The sequence below is a fragment of the Asparagus officinalis genome, chromosome 5 (assembly GCF_001876935.1).
Source record: "Asparagus officinalis chromosome 5, Aspof.V1, whole genome shotgun sequence".
Classification (NCBI taxonomy): domain Eukaryota; kingdom Viridiplantae; phylum Streptophyta; class Magnoliopsida; order Asparagales; family Asparagaceae; genus Asparagus; species Asparagus officinalis.
Window position 1 is genome coordinate 104,588,376 of NC_033798.1, and position 14,963 is coordinate 104,603,338.

A 14,963-nucleotide genomic window follows, 5' to 3' on the forward strand; every position below is an offset into this window, starting at 1 on the left:
TGATACTTATAAATTAATTATAGAGCTTTTTAATTATTAATATTTATAAAATTTATCGCTAAATCTATCACAAATCTAATTTAGTTGGTCTTCTTTCAAAATGTCACAAAATTCTCCTTTAGTTTTGGAGTCATCGGGAAAGCTCCTCTAACTTTCAGCATTTTTTGAAAAAAAAAATCCCTGACCACGTTAATTGCAATTTTAATATTGATGCACAAAATTGAGCAGCGGAGTATTTTGGCACTGAAAACTGTGGCTCATGCGATCCCCTCTTCGTCTGACAACAACGTGACAACATCCGAACATTTGGAAAATGATAAGGACACACCCCCAACCACATCTCCAACCATACTTCCACTCTCATTTGTTATAGTGCACCGGGCCCCACATGTGATTTTAAAAATTTAAAATCACATATGGGGCCCGGTGCACTGTAGCAAATGAGAGAGGGGGTGTGGTTGGAGGTGTGGTTGGGGGTGTGCCCCTAGTGGCACCCCGAATATTTTTCTAAAAATAATGCTAAGGGCACATCACGAACCACACTCTCAACCACACCCCAACACTCTCTATAGTGTAAGTGGGCCATGCATGATATTTTTTAAATATCATGCATGACCCACTTGCACTATAGAGAGTGTAAGTGGGCCATGCATGATATTTTTTAAATATCATGCATGACCCACTTGCACTATAGAGAGTGTTGGGAAGTGGTTGAGAGTATGGTTCATGGTGTACCCCCAGTGGGACTCTTTTTCTAAGGTTCCTCCCTCCCCAACTACTAAACAATTCCCGCACAATTGCATCATACCTTCCCTCTCCTCCTCCTCCCTCCCTCTCTCTCTCTCTCTCTCTCTCTCTATAAAACCCCAAAAAAAAATCGTTTCCCAAATCTCCCTCCTCTCCCCACAACAACACCTACTCTCTCTTCTTCTATATGACACCTCTCGCTCCTCCTCCTCCTCCTCCTCCTCTCGTCTCCTCTCCTCTGCGCTCCCAAACCCCGTCAACATCGGCGCTGCGTAATCCTCGACCACCCGGCTCCCCGTCGGCAAAAACATGCCAGGTGTCCCTCGCCCTCGCCCCTCTCGACTTCTACTCCTCCCGCCCCAACTCCACACCAAGCTGCGTCTCCACTTCCGCCACTCCCGCCGATGACGTCGTCGCCGCCCCGCTCCGCCGGTAACTCCCTCTCTTTCTCACCCCCCAATCCTTCATCTCACACCGCGCCGTTGACCAACAGTGGCGTTGACTTTGCAGCGTTAGACCTGATCTCCAACGCCGGCGTCGCCGCAATCCTCGGCCCCCAAGCCTCCTCCTCCGCCTCCTTCGTCGCCTACATCGGCGCCGAATCCCACGTCACCATCGTCTCCTTCTCCGCCACGGCGAGCCCCTCCGTCTCCACGTTCCGCATCTCCTTACTTCGTCCGCGCGGCCGTCGCCGACTCCGCCGCCCGCGTTTCCATCGCGCGACGTCGCGCGCACTTCAAACTGGCGCCGCGTGGTCCGGTCTACGAGGACTCCGCATTCGGCCTCCTCCTTCGTCCCTTACCTCGTCGACGCCCTAGACGCCATGTGGATCCCAAGTCCCTTACGGCGTCCCGATATCCGTATCCGCTTCCGACGATAGAATCCTCGCCGATATGTACAGGCTGAAGACGATGCAGACGCGGTGTTTGTTCGTGCACGCGAAGTCGAGCTCGACCGCTCGCGTCTTCGCCAATGCCAAAGGAAGGCCGGTTGTTGATGGACGCCCGCGGTTGCTTGGATCGTGACCGACCGGCGTGACGGGTTCATTCGGATCCACAGACCCGCCGGCGATCTTGAGTCAATGCAAGGTGTAATCGGATGTGGAACCGAGCATGCCAAAGTCCAACATGTTAAGACATTCAAGCGCCACTGGAGGAGGGAGTTCTTGAAGCAAAATCCCAATTCCGACATCGTCGATGTCAGTACCTTCGGAATTTGGGTCGTACGATGCATTCTTTGCTCTCGCAATGGCAGCTGAAGCTTCTCAACCTATAAGCTCCGCCACCTAGCAGCAGCAGTCAAAGTAGCCTGTCGACATTGCCAGTTTCAAAGTCCGGCCCAAAATTTCTTGAGTCCATACAGTCAACTGCATTCCTCGGCCTCGCCGGAGAATTCAGACTCCTCCGCCGAGAGCTAAACCCCGCAGCATTCAAAATCGTGAACCTAATTGGCGAAAAGGGCCACGGTATCGGGTTCTGGACTCAGGCAGACAGGCTGACTCGACGACTAAAAGAGCCTCGGAGTACTGTCGGGCTTGGACCAGTGCTTTGGCCGCCGGGAGATTCGTTGGACATTCCGAAAGGATTTGTGCAGCCGACGAGCGGGGAGAGGATAAGGATCGCGGTTCCGGGGCAGGTGGAGCCCGGGTTTCAAGCGTTCTTGAATGTGATGAGGGATCCTATAACTAACAAGACGACGGCGAGTGGGTTTGTTATTGAAGTGTTCGAGGCGGCGGTGAGGATGTTGCCATATGCGCTGCTGTTTGAGTATGTGTTGGCGAGCGGCGGGGCTTATACTACGCTTGTGCAACAAGTGCCAAAGGTTAGTGCTTACTCTAAATAGTTCGATTGTTGACGACATGAGAATATATCGAGGTTTTTTGCTTCCAAAAATCTTAAATCTGAATCTTTAGTGGCCATGAAATTTATCAATCTAACTCATATATAGAATTTGATTGCCATTCATTTTTCTGATTTAGTTTGAGAACATAAACCGTGGGATCTATGTAAGATATAGATGGTTCTTGAATCTTGTTTATGTATGATATCCGTGCATGAGTGCCTCTGTCAAAACGGGAGATCGAGAAGGAAAGGCCATCAAACTCATTAAATTAATATTGTTTAGGTATGACTAATTGTTATGAAATTTGTTTGTGGGGGACAAAACAATTTCCATATATAATTTCAATTCACAAAGGATTCGGATCCTCTCCAAGTATGTATCTCTTAATGACCATCTGAGAAAATATATAACTTTTAGTCGGATTAAATATGACCTAAGAATTTTAATTATGTAGTTGTCCATTTTTATCTCAGAAATAATATCGTTATTATGGGTCAGATGAATACGATACGAAAAATATTCATAAAACTACTTACAACTAAACTAAAAATTTAATCTTGTCTATCTATCAGAAAAGCAATCCATACCAGAAAAAAAGATTTTTTTCATTGGAAAGAAGGATAGGGGGAGGGGGGGGGATGCATTTTTCATCAACTTTTTCTTGAAGCAGTATTCTTTATCAACTTTGGAAACTTGATATTTTTCTTCCAAAAATTGTTCTATTTTTTGTGATGGTCTCTGTACCAATTTAAAAACTGACTACGTAAGACTAACTGAAGAACTCTTAATTATCCTAGAAAAAAATCTAAGAACTTAAAATCTAACTACTTACAGAGAGGCTTTGGACTAAGTCATCCATCAGCTTAATTTAACTAAATTGCTTGCATTAACACAAATAGTTGAACCCTTTTAAGTCAAGCAAAAATTAATTACGAGAATGAAAAGTGGCAAAAGTCAGCTTGAAAGTCCAGTCAAATGTACCTTGAGTACTTGCATTTTAATTATTGGGGGAGGTTAGTCTAAGTTCCTAAAATTATTGAGCAGACAAGAAGAGGTCAAGCTTTAATGAGTTTGATGACCTTTTCGTCTCTCCCATTTTAATAGGGGTATCTCATGCGTTTAACATTGGAGTTGACACCTCCCCCAAATCAAGAAAGTAGTAATTAAAAATCTCCAGCCTCTCTCGTGCATGCGTCACCTTGATTACATCATTAACTATCATAAGCAAGCATCGGTATTTATTAATCCTCATGTTTCAGGGTTCTTGTTACTTCTCGAAATATTTATCTGTTTGTTTATATATTCTTCTGGGTAGAACCCCTCGAAAGCATGCATCCTTTTCTTTGACTGGCAGATGACAGTCGACTGGTCATTTAGTTAATTAGTTAGTTGGATTTAGTATAATTAATTCAGCGTCTCGTGACCATGCGCCTTATCTTTTTCTTTGTTTAGTAAAAAGAGAACGAGATGTGAGACAAGACACGCATGGCTCTTGTTAGTTAGTATTTAGAGGAATTAAAATTTTGTACTCAAAAGCTAACAACCATGGACTGTTCACTTTGACTCTTGATTGTAGTCCACAAACACCTACGCAAACTCATTTATAGCCGAAATCTCACAACCAGGTCATGATTCCGCAGGTAATCAACAAAGAATTATGGCTAGCTAATCTATCAAATTGTAATCTCATCTCCCATCCATTTGTTATTTTCTTTTCTGGATGCTAAACTAATAGGGGGTTGAAGATACATTTTTATAGCATATGATTTAGGGCGTCCATTTTGGGTCTCAGTGGCCATCCGCATTCTCTATGTAAATCAAGCTCAACAAATAATATTTCCTTAGTCAGGGGCGGGTCCAGAAACTTTGGTCATTGGTGTTGAGGAAAATACCAATTGTTATTGAAAACCGTGTCGAGGAACCAAATCAAACGCCGATCAAAGAGGGCCAAAAACCAACCAAAATCAATGCACAAACAAAACACCAATTTTAACGTGGTTTAGCAATTGCCTACGTCCACGGGGCAAGAAGGGGATGATGTTTTCACTAATAGAGAAGAAGAGTACAACTTGAGATTACAAATCACTTAAAGGAACAAACTAATCTCATCAACAAAGCTCTTAATCTCTCCAAATAAACCCTAATCAAATAGCTCAGAAAATACCTCTTTTCTGTGCTCCAAATATTCCAAACTCTTGCCTTAAGAAACCCTAGAACGTGTACTGGTATTTATACAAATACCAAAACCAAATAAGAACAGGAAACCAAAACTGGGCCTGACCCGTTACGCGGTCGACCGTCACGGTCGACCGCGACCAACAAACAGAACCTGAAAACTCCTACAGGGTCTGGCGGTTGACCGCGACAAACGACAGAGCCCAAAAATGTCCTACAGGGTCTCGCGGTAGACCGCGCCAAATCCAGACTCCTCCCAGAGTCTGTGCACGTTTGCGGTCGACCGGCCTTGCGTCGCGGTCGACCGCGCAGCTTCCAAACAGTTCCCCTGCGCTTCCAAAACCTGTTCTTAACCAAATTTCTCGCGGTTTCTTCAATTCTCCACCTCGACGAAGTTTCTACCAAAACTGAGCCGACACCAACCAAGCCAAATGCTTCACTTGTTGCTTCTCAATCCTCAATAAGTCGAGACCCAAACGGGAGTGCGAACACTCACCCAAACATCGGTATCTACTTACTAAATCGGCTGCATCAAAACTGACTGCCTACGTATCCTCTTGCCCAAGGAATCAAGCATTTACGTAGTTCACCCAAACGGTCTCCAAAGGCCCTCAAACAAATAGAAAAGTCTGTAACTCTTCACCAATATCATCTGCATCCAAATTCAAATGATCCCTAATCTGTGTCACCTCAGCTGGAATTCCAAACGATGCAGTATGATCTGGAGTATGTGGAGTAAACTCCACCTAACGTGGAGTAGCATCACCCTCCACCTGTTTCGATACCCAAATAACCTGATCAACACTCTCCACCTGCTGAGAGTCAAAAGTGACATTCCTGTGAAGCTCCCAACTAATAATCAAACGAGCCTCCGAATCCCAAACGCGTAATCGGATCAAATCTCACATCCTCGATGTGACCAAATGCTGGGTAACCAAATATCCGATGCCAACCAAAATCTGAAGCAGCTCCACCAGATCCAATAACTCCTAATACAACAGTCGGCGACCTATGACTAAGATAACCCAAATATGACGAAACTCTAGAACCAGAACCAATGCTCGACAACCAACGCCGATCCTCCTTTAGAAAGGAACGACCCATCGAAACTGTCATCTCATCTCGTCGCCCCAAAGTCTCCACATCAATGAAGTGTTTCAAGTTGTCATGAGCTCGGCACAAACACAAGAAAGTACCCCTATCAAAGCTAAAACAACGAGTTACCTTTCTGCCAATACACTTCTTCCAATTGTTGTTGACTTTTAGGACTTTACACCAACGGGAACTGGTCGCGACCCAATAATGCCTAGAACAATCACCAACTGCGGAAACAGGACTTTACACCAACGGGAACTGGTCGCGACCCAATAATGCCTAGAACAATCACCAACTGCGGAAACTATAAAACGATTACCTCCCAATGATGCCTCATTGGAAGGCCCCCAAATGCCTGACTGAACACCTCCTAAAAGACTCCTCGCTCGATGGATAGAAGTGCCAAACTCTACCACGTTCTTGCTCATCCCAATGTGCTCAAAGGACTTCCATCTGTAGGTCAAAGCACTCCTCAACAACCTATGCACAGTATCACCAATCAAATACCCTAGCACCAAACTACGCTACAATCTAGCCAAATCCAATAAAGTCGTCAGAGCTCTATCAATCACTGTGTTCCCAAGCAAATAGCATAAGTTACTCATTCTGACGCCCTTCATCACAATCATAGACCCAAATATAACCTTTAAACCTGCATCCGTCAAGGTCACCCTATAGTCTGCTGCCTCCAAAGCTCCAAGTGAAATGATATTCTTCTTTAACTGAGGAACGAACATCACTCCAACCAACTCCCGAATCACTCCGTCACTCATCCTAATCCGAACGGTGCCAATACCACCAATAGGACATTCATGATCATTACCCATGAGCACGAAATCCCCTCTTTCTAACTCCTGAAAGCTGAAAAACCAATCCCTCCTAGGACAAAATATGGTATGTAGCACCCGAGTCTAACATCCACTCTGTAGAGTAGACAACACAAACTAACGACAGTACAGATAAGGAGTAGCTCGAAGAATCTGAATCTGAATCGTTGCCACTAGCCTTGACAACATTCACCTCTGAAGCTTGAATAGCTTTCCCCTTATTCTTCTCGGCTTGATCATTTAACTTTGGGCATTCAGCTTTGCAATGTCCATCTTTTTTACAAAAGCATATTGATTCCTACGAATTTCAAGATGTGCCCCTCTAGACTGTGACCTTCTATCTCGGTTTGGATCCTTTGCTCTTACAACCAATACCCCCGCTACCGGCTTAATAGAAGTCTCCTTGTCATTCTTCCTAAGATGGTAATTCACTAATGCAGCGGTGACCTCACTATATGAAAGAGATGCATTCCCATTAATAAGAGTAAGGACAAACGTCTCATATTCCTCGTCGGGCAAGGAACTCAACAATAGCAACGCCTTGTCTTCATCTTCAACAAAGACATCTACATTCGTCAAATCTGCAAGAAGTTTCGTGTAGTGGTTCATGTGATCAATAATGGATGTCCCCTTCTTCAATTGGAAGCGATAAAGTCTCCTCTTCAAATGCAAGCGGTTTTTGACGCTCTTCGTCAAGTACTTGCTCTCTAGGACTTCCCAAATTTTCTTAGCTGAAGCCTCATTCATCACATCATATTTTAGATCTTGAGTGAGACAAGACCTAATCACACCACACGCTGTCCGATTCATCTTTTTCCAAACATTCTCATCAATGTCGTTCGGTTTCCCATCCAACTCCAATGTATATTCCAAATTCTACGCATTGAGCGCATCCAAGACTTCGCATCGCCAAAGTCCAAAATTATTAGTGCCATTGAACTTCTCCACGTTAATCTTCATCGAGTGGATACTCAAACTTTGGACAGTCTTCACACCTGAAGAACCACCCTCAACTCTCTCTTTCTCGGCCATAATCCTCAACACACCAACAACCAATGCGGAAACAAACGAAGAATAGATCCAAACCTGAGAAAAGAAAGAAGCTTTACCAAAAAGATCTCACCTTTCTCACCAACTGAAACCCTAGACGAGCTTCCCAAATCGATCTACTCCTCCAAATAGCCCAAGCGTAGCCCGAGCTCTGATACTAATTGTTGGAGAAAATACCAATTGTTGTTGAAAACCGTGTCGAGGAACCAAACCAAACGCCGATCAAAGAGAGCCAAAAACCAACCAAAATCAATGCACAAATAAAACACCAATTTTAACGTGGTTCAGCAATTGCCTACGTTCACGGGGCAAGAAGGGGATAGGGTTTTTACTAATAGAGAAGAAGAGTACAACTTGAGATTACAAATCACTCGAAAGAACAAACTAATCTCACAAACAAAGCTCTTAATCTCTCCAAATAAACCCTAATCAAATAGCTTAGAAAATACCTCCTTTCTATGCTCCAAATATCCCAAACTCTTGCCTTAAGAAACCTTAGAACGTGTATTGGTGTTTATACAAATACCAAAACCAAATAAGAACAGGAAATCAAAACTGGGCCTGATCCGTTACGCGGTCGACCGCTATGGTCGACCGGGACCAACAAACAGAACTTGGAAACTCCTACAGGGTCTCTGACGGTCGCCCGCGACAAACGACAGAGCCTAAAAATGTCCTACAAGGTCTCGCGGTCGACCGCGCCAAATCCAGACTCCTCCCAGAGTCTGTGCACGTTCGCGGTTGACCAGCCTTTCGCCGCGGTCGATCGCGCAGCTTCCAAACAGTTCCCCTACGCTTCCAAAACCCGTTCTTCACCAAATTTCTCGCGGTTTCTTCAATTGGAAGTAAGGTTACAAGTATAACTAATTTATGAAATCTTTATGTAAATATTAAGAACATCAGTACCAACTATGGTTGTATTTTTTTTAATATATCGGGGCCTAGACAGTCAATGGGGCAAAAGTGTGTAGGAAAATCAATATAGGGGCTTAATATTGTAAATGCACAAAATTATAAAATAAGTATAAAAATAAAGGTTAAATAATATTTTAAAAAATGTTTGACAAAATAATTTACAAAACTGTGTGTGCAATTAGAGTATATATAGTGCTGTAGCTGACTTCTAATATATGTATAAAGTATTCCAATTTGAATGAATTTTAGAAAAGAAGTGATGTAACTATCCGTTAAGGGCCTGTTCGGTTATTTTCCGGAAAAAAAAAAGAAAACTGAAATATGAAATCAAAACCATTTCAAAGCATTTCAAAGAGGTTTCTCAGATTTGATTTGTTATGTTCGTTTGACATGGAAATCTTCGGTTTGAAATCACAGATCACATTTTACCTGTTCGGTATAGCAAATGAGAATAAAGAAATGTAGTGTCCTTTACCAACATAGTTTTCATTTCACCTGTTCGGTTTGCCCAAACCCAAATGAGGAAATCAGGCAATTTAGTGTGTGCGGTGAGAATAAAGAAATCCCAATCTTCTTTCCCCCTGCCTAGGAAATCGCCCCTGCGAATATTAAATTGGGCGGAGAGGAGTTTTCTGGGTGTTTTCACGCCCAAAACCGCTGAAATCGGCTTTTCTTAAAGTCCGACGTGGAACCCTATTTCAGGCCCCTATTTCTCTAAATATGTTTGCCAAACGAACACATGACTTGGAAAACTTGAGAAAACCGGATCCTATGTGGCAGCCTCTTTTGTTTTCAAATCACAGTTTTCCACATGTTTTTGGCCCAAACGAACAGGCCCTAAAGCAATAGAATGACAAACAACTAATAATTTGAAGATAAATAAATCGGAATTCTCTGTAGAATGTTGAGAGATCGAGTTTAGCTCTCTTGAGCCAAATGACTTTACAAAAGAAGTAATGATTGAGGTGATATTATTATACTTATTTAAAAATTTACAAATTGCATTAGGGATAGCTAGCTAGATTGAAGTGGGTTGAATATAGATGTAAAAGTGATGTGTGTTTAACTAGTTTCTTTAGGATTACATCCTTTTAGAAAAGTGCACTCCATCTTGTATCTATAGAAAATATAAATGAAAGAAGTAGGGATGTAATAAATAGAGTGATAGTAGAATATTATAACTATGCGTCACTTTATGCGTCAGGGCAGTTGAACCTACTGTGGATCAGCCAGTATTGCCTTAGGGTCCGTTTCGTTCTCTGTTTTTGGGTGAGAAAGAACCCAAAAGCTACCACGGATATCGCATCTGTGGCAGCTTTCGAGTTCCTCCGAAACCAACCAAACAGACCCTTAGTTATTTTGTGAATCTAAGAATTATTTGTTTTCCTTTTTCTACGCCGTGACAACAATTTCATCCTATTTCTTTACTTTTTTTCCCTCTTCCGTTCATGTAATTCTATACAGTTACATCTCTAAAGTAATAATCAAACAATATGACAGAAATACGACGCCGTGGTGGGTGATGTAACAATAACCGCGAACAGATCAAGCTACGTCGACTTCACAATGCCTTACATGTTCTCAGGCGTGTCGATGGTAGTTCCAGTGAAGGACGACAACCGCAATGCCTGGATATTCCTGAAGCCGCTGAAGGCGGATCTATGGATAGTGAGTGGGCTCTTCTTCATCTTCACCGGTATAGTTGTGTGGCTGCTCGAGCATCGGATTAATCCAGAGTTCAGAGGGCCACCCTCTCATCAGGCTGGAACTACTTTCTACTTCATCTTCTCGACGCTTGTATTTAGCCACAGTTCAGTAACCTCCTCCCTCTTTAAACCTCTTAATGGTTCGTCAACTAGATCATAGTGAAACAGTTTACATCAGGATTTATTATACATATAGGCCATAGAATACACATTACAGACAATAAAATCAACATGTAGATTAATATTACCGAAGGGTCAAACTTCATGTGAGCTCTGACAATTATTTGTGCTCCCCACTGTGGAGATTGTTTCGTTAATTTCTTTCTGAGGAAACTCTAGGGAGGAGTCATTAATGCTTCACAGTTTATATCAAGAAAAATATATATGAAGATTAATTAGTATTAGTCACAGGCAAGGCAACCGCCCGTAACTTCAGTCTTCGAATCAGTATGATGGAAGTAGAGCCAGTAGCCTTTGCTTTGAATTTGGAGTGGCAAGATCTGGGGAATGACTAGCGAACAATTTATTAAGGCAATTTGATTAGATATGCTAAATTGTAAATAAATTGTCAAGAATCGGAGGAATTTTTTTTATTGTTATTGATTGACTTACGAAATTGAAGATAGCAATTTTCTGTATATATCGAAATGTGGTTGGATCTTTAGAAAGTTCTACGACATTAAAACTCTATTAATAAAAAAGAAAACTACAAACGTCTGATGATGGAAATTTCACTATATTTAACACAGATTAATAAGTAATCTTACGCACAACTTAGCTAGTGAATTAGTTAGTTCCTTCTCATTTGATTTGTTGCTACACGAACTTTCACTTCCTATATACTAAACTCTTTTCAAATTGCCGCAGAGGAAACAATCGTGAGCAACTTAACAAGAATCGTCGTCATAGTATGGGTCTTCGTAGTCCTCATACTTTCGTCGAGCTACACTGCAAATCTGACTTCCATGCTCACAGTGCGACAACTTCAACCAACTGTACCTGACTTACAAGCGCTCCAGAAGACAAATGAGAACGTGGGTTACCTTCGAAACTCATTTGTCGGAGGATTCTTGAAGGATATGGGTTTTCACGACTCTAGATTGAAGCCGTATAGATCTCCTCAGCAGTATGCAGAGGCTCTCAAGACGGGAACCAGAAAGGGAGGTGTCGGAGCGGTTGTTGATGAAATTCCCTACCTTAACGTTTTTCTTAGGGATTATTGCGCCAATTATACAATAGCCGGGGGAACCAACAAGACTGGGGGATTTGGCTTTGTGAGTTTCTCAGTTTCTTGATCTACTTTGCGCTAATGTTCTATATGTTTTGGGTTTTCTTCTCTCCTCTCTCTCTCTCTCTCTCTCTCTCTCTCTCTCTCTCTCTTGTTTTTTTGTTCTTTGTTTTTTGATTTTTTGATTTTTGATTTTTAAGGTTATGATGATATATCATGAATACTGATAGTTTAACTGGTTTAAGACTTCAATAGTAGAAACTTATTTGAACATGAAGGTAAATTCTGATAAATGCTTTGGATATTAATTTCTCATTTGTCTGAATCAACGGGCTGCATATAATATCTCAAACCATACTATGTGAGCTAAAATTGTCCTGAAACTTATCTGAATGTGAAGCAAATTCAGATTATGCAATAAGAATGCTGCATTTATCTTAGTAAACAAATTGCATTTATCATCACATTACCATATCATGTGAACTTAAATTCTACTGAAAATCATTTGAACATGAGCAGAATACGCTACATTTATCTTGATCAATAAGTATCACATTAACCATAATCTGCTAATCTAAACTACATTTTTTCTATAAATATAAATTACGGCATATTTCTACTCTTTTCTCAAAATTTATCACTGATATGCCTACAGGTTTTTCCAAAAGGATCTCCTATTGTTCCAGACCTCTCGAGGGCAATTCTCAACTTAACAGAAAGCGATGAAATGGCTGAGATAGAACGAAAATGGTTTGGAGATCGAACCACTTGCCCTGACGAAAGCAGTCCTTTCAATTCTAAGAGTCTCAGCTTCGAGAACTTCTGGGGACTTTTCCTCATTACTGGAATCGCTTCAATATTATGCTTGATCATTTTTACACTCTCCTTCTGGTACAAAAACAGGCATTTTCTCAACAACATTGCTTCTGATGATTCTGTCAAGTGGAGCACTAAGTCTATTGCAATTGCAAGACGCTATGATGAAAAAGATCTCAATTCTCATACTTTTAGGAGAGAGAGCGCAATAAGGCGCAGATCAATGGCAGGTATTGAAGATCCAACTGCGTCTCCTTCAATTGATAATGTGAATTTGGAGAGTCCAATGAGCACATATCATCACCATACATTTGAAGACGGAAGTCCTTCAGTGGAAATTGCAAGCCCAAGAGCTGAGACCCCACCTCACATTGAGATGATGCCTATTGTGTCAAATTAATGATTGATGAAGAGTAACTTCAGTTTTACTCACATTCTTGTATATATGTGTAGATGGCCAGACTAGCTTATATTGTTAAATTTAATTTGTAGTACTTTTTAAGTTAATTACATATATTTGCATATATATGTAGAAGATGTTAGCTGCTGATGTATAAAAACTTCTCTTGTTTGTTGGAGGAATATTGATTTAACTTTTATTTTCTGTGCTCTGAAAACAGGAAAAGGATAAGTTAATTACATGAACTGGTATATTGATTGAATATCTTTATAAGTTTTGATTTGAGTTTATTCTCCTAAAAAAAATCCTGATTTGAGTTTAAAACATTTATGACTACTAGTAAAGTGCACATGCCTTGCACGTGGGTATACTTATTCAGTATTGAAAAATTTAAATGTGGATCGTAAAATGATGAAGTGAATCGATGATTTAGATTTTACCAATAATCATGTAATTAAGATGGTTTAGATTTTACCAATATTCATGAAACCCACATAAAAGACGTAATAAGAGATTTATGTGCTAGGATTCCTAGATAATTAGATTGGCCAATAGCTGGAAGACCTGAACTTATAGGGTAATGAGACAAAAAAAGAACCAATTCATATCATGTTTCAAATTTAATTACCTTATCAAAGTCTATATAATCATCAGTATTTAAAGCTGAAACAAAAAATACAGACATAGAGGGTCAAATTTACTAAATAGCAGATACCCAACGTGAATTAATAGAGTAAAAAAATTATAACCCTATGCATGAACAAACTTATTCTGTAAACACAATAACAATATTAAAAGATGATCTAATATTCGAGATGGGAGACACATTTTTGCTCAATTTACATAAATGTTCAAGCTATTTAAGGAAAAATTAATAAGAACTTTTCCAAATAAATTTCTTAAACTTAAAACTAAAATTACACGTTTGAATGATGGAGATATATCATGCGAAGGGACTTGTCATTTGTTGAAGTTTCGTGACAATTGCAAGAGAGACTAATTATGTCATTCATATGCATTTTATCAATCTCTAGCTCATAAGTTAGCATGGAATCATTGCGATAGCATTTTTATAAAAATATACTCCATCTTTAATGTCATCCCAAATACTTTGTTTCTCAGAAATAGAAGCCAGATGGTTGGAAGGAGAGGAAGAGAGAACTAATTAAATGAAAAAAATTGTAACATACAAAATGAGTAATTAATTAAAAGGTAAAAAAGCCAAAGCTTAAGAAGATATCACTTTAGTAATTAGGGTTTGTTTATAATAAAAATATAACATTTACTTTGGTAGTATGTAAATATGCTGGTTGTAGTATTTATTTAATGTTTTTTTGTCTGAAATCATGGTAAAAAAGTTTATTTTGCACTTTTCACTATAACATCAAAAGGATAATACAATTAGCCTAATGCATTCCTAATCGTGCTCATACTTCATGATATTACATCATAGATTTTTTTTGATACAATATGTTTTCAAATTATACCGTGAAATACGTTTGGGGGTTGAATTTTCAAAAATATTTAATCTAATGCGATTTTAAGATACATTTGTTTATTTTAGTCTTTTTATAATACATTTTAAAATTTGAGTGATCCCAATGTCTCCAAAAAATAAAATCATCAAATTGATTGTACCAATTTAAATTGTACCAAATTGACTCATTTCTACAATAATCAAGTTTCGAAATATATTTTTAAAATTCTAATTGAATTATAGAGGAACATACAATGCTAACATGTGCTTGAGCAAATTTGATCCTTGAAAGAAGTTGACATCTTGTGTTCTGTTAAATTTTCTATTCTTATCCAAGTGGAGTTCTAGTTGAGCTTTTCTTTTGTAATTGTATGGTTTTGACTTAGCAGGTATTATGGTGAGCGGAAGAAAATGTATGAACTACTTTACACTCAAGAGATAAAGGAGAAGTTATATAAAAATAAAAAAGGTCGTTTGTTAGTTAATTTGGTTCATAGTTTATGTATTGATTCAAATTGAATTTTAAAAATCTAGGCTCTACATATTGTTATTATAATTATTTGATTAACTTTGTCTTATACTATTTTGTGAATGATTAGGAAGAAATTCATAGTCTTGAGCTAAAATTTGGGACTCATTAGCAGCCGGTGCTCAAAAGACCCAAAGTAATAAAAATTAAATCATA

The 14,963-nt window shown here is 39.9% G+C and overlaps 1 pseudogene; it reads left to right on the forward strand.

Annotated features, from left to right (window-relative positions):
* Positions 1,765-12,976, forward strand: LOC109840485 (annotated as a pseudogene).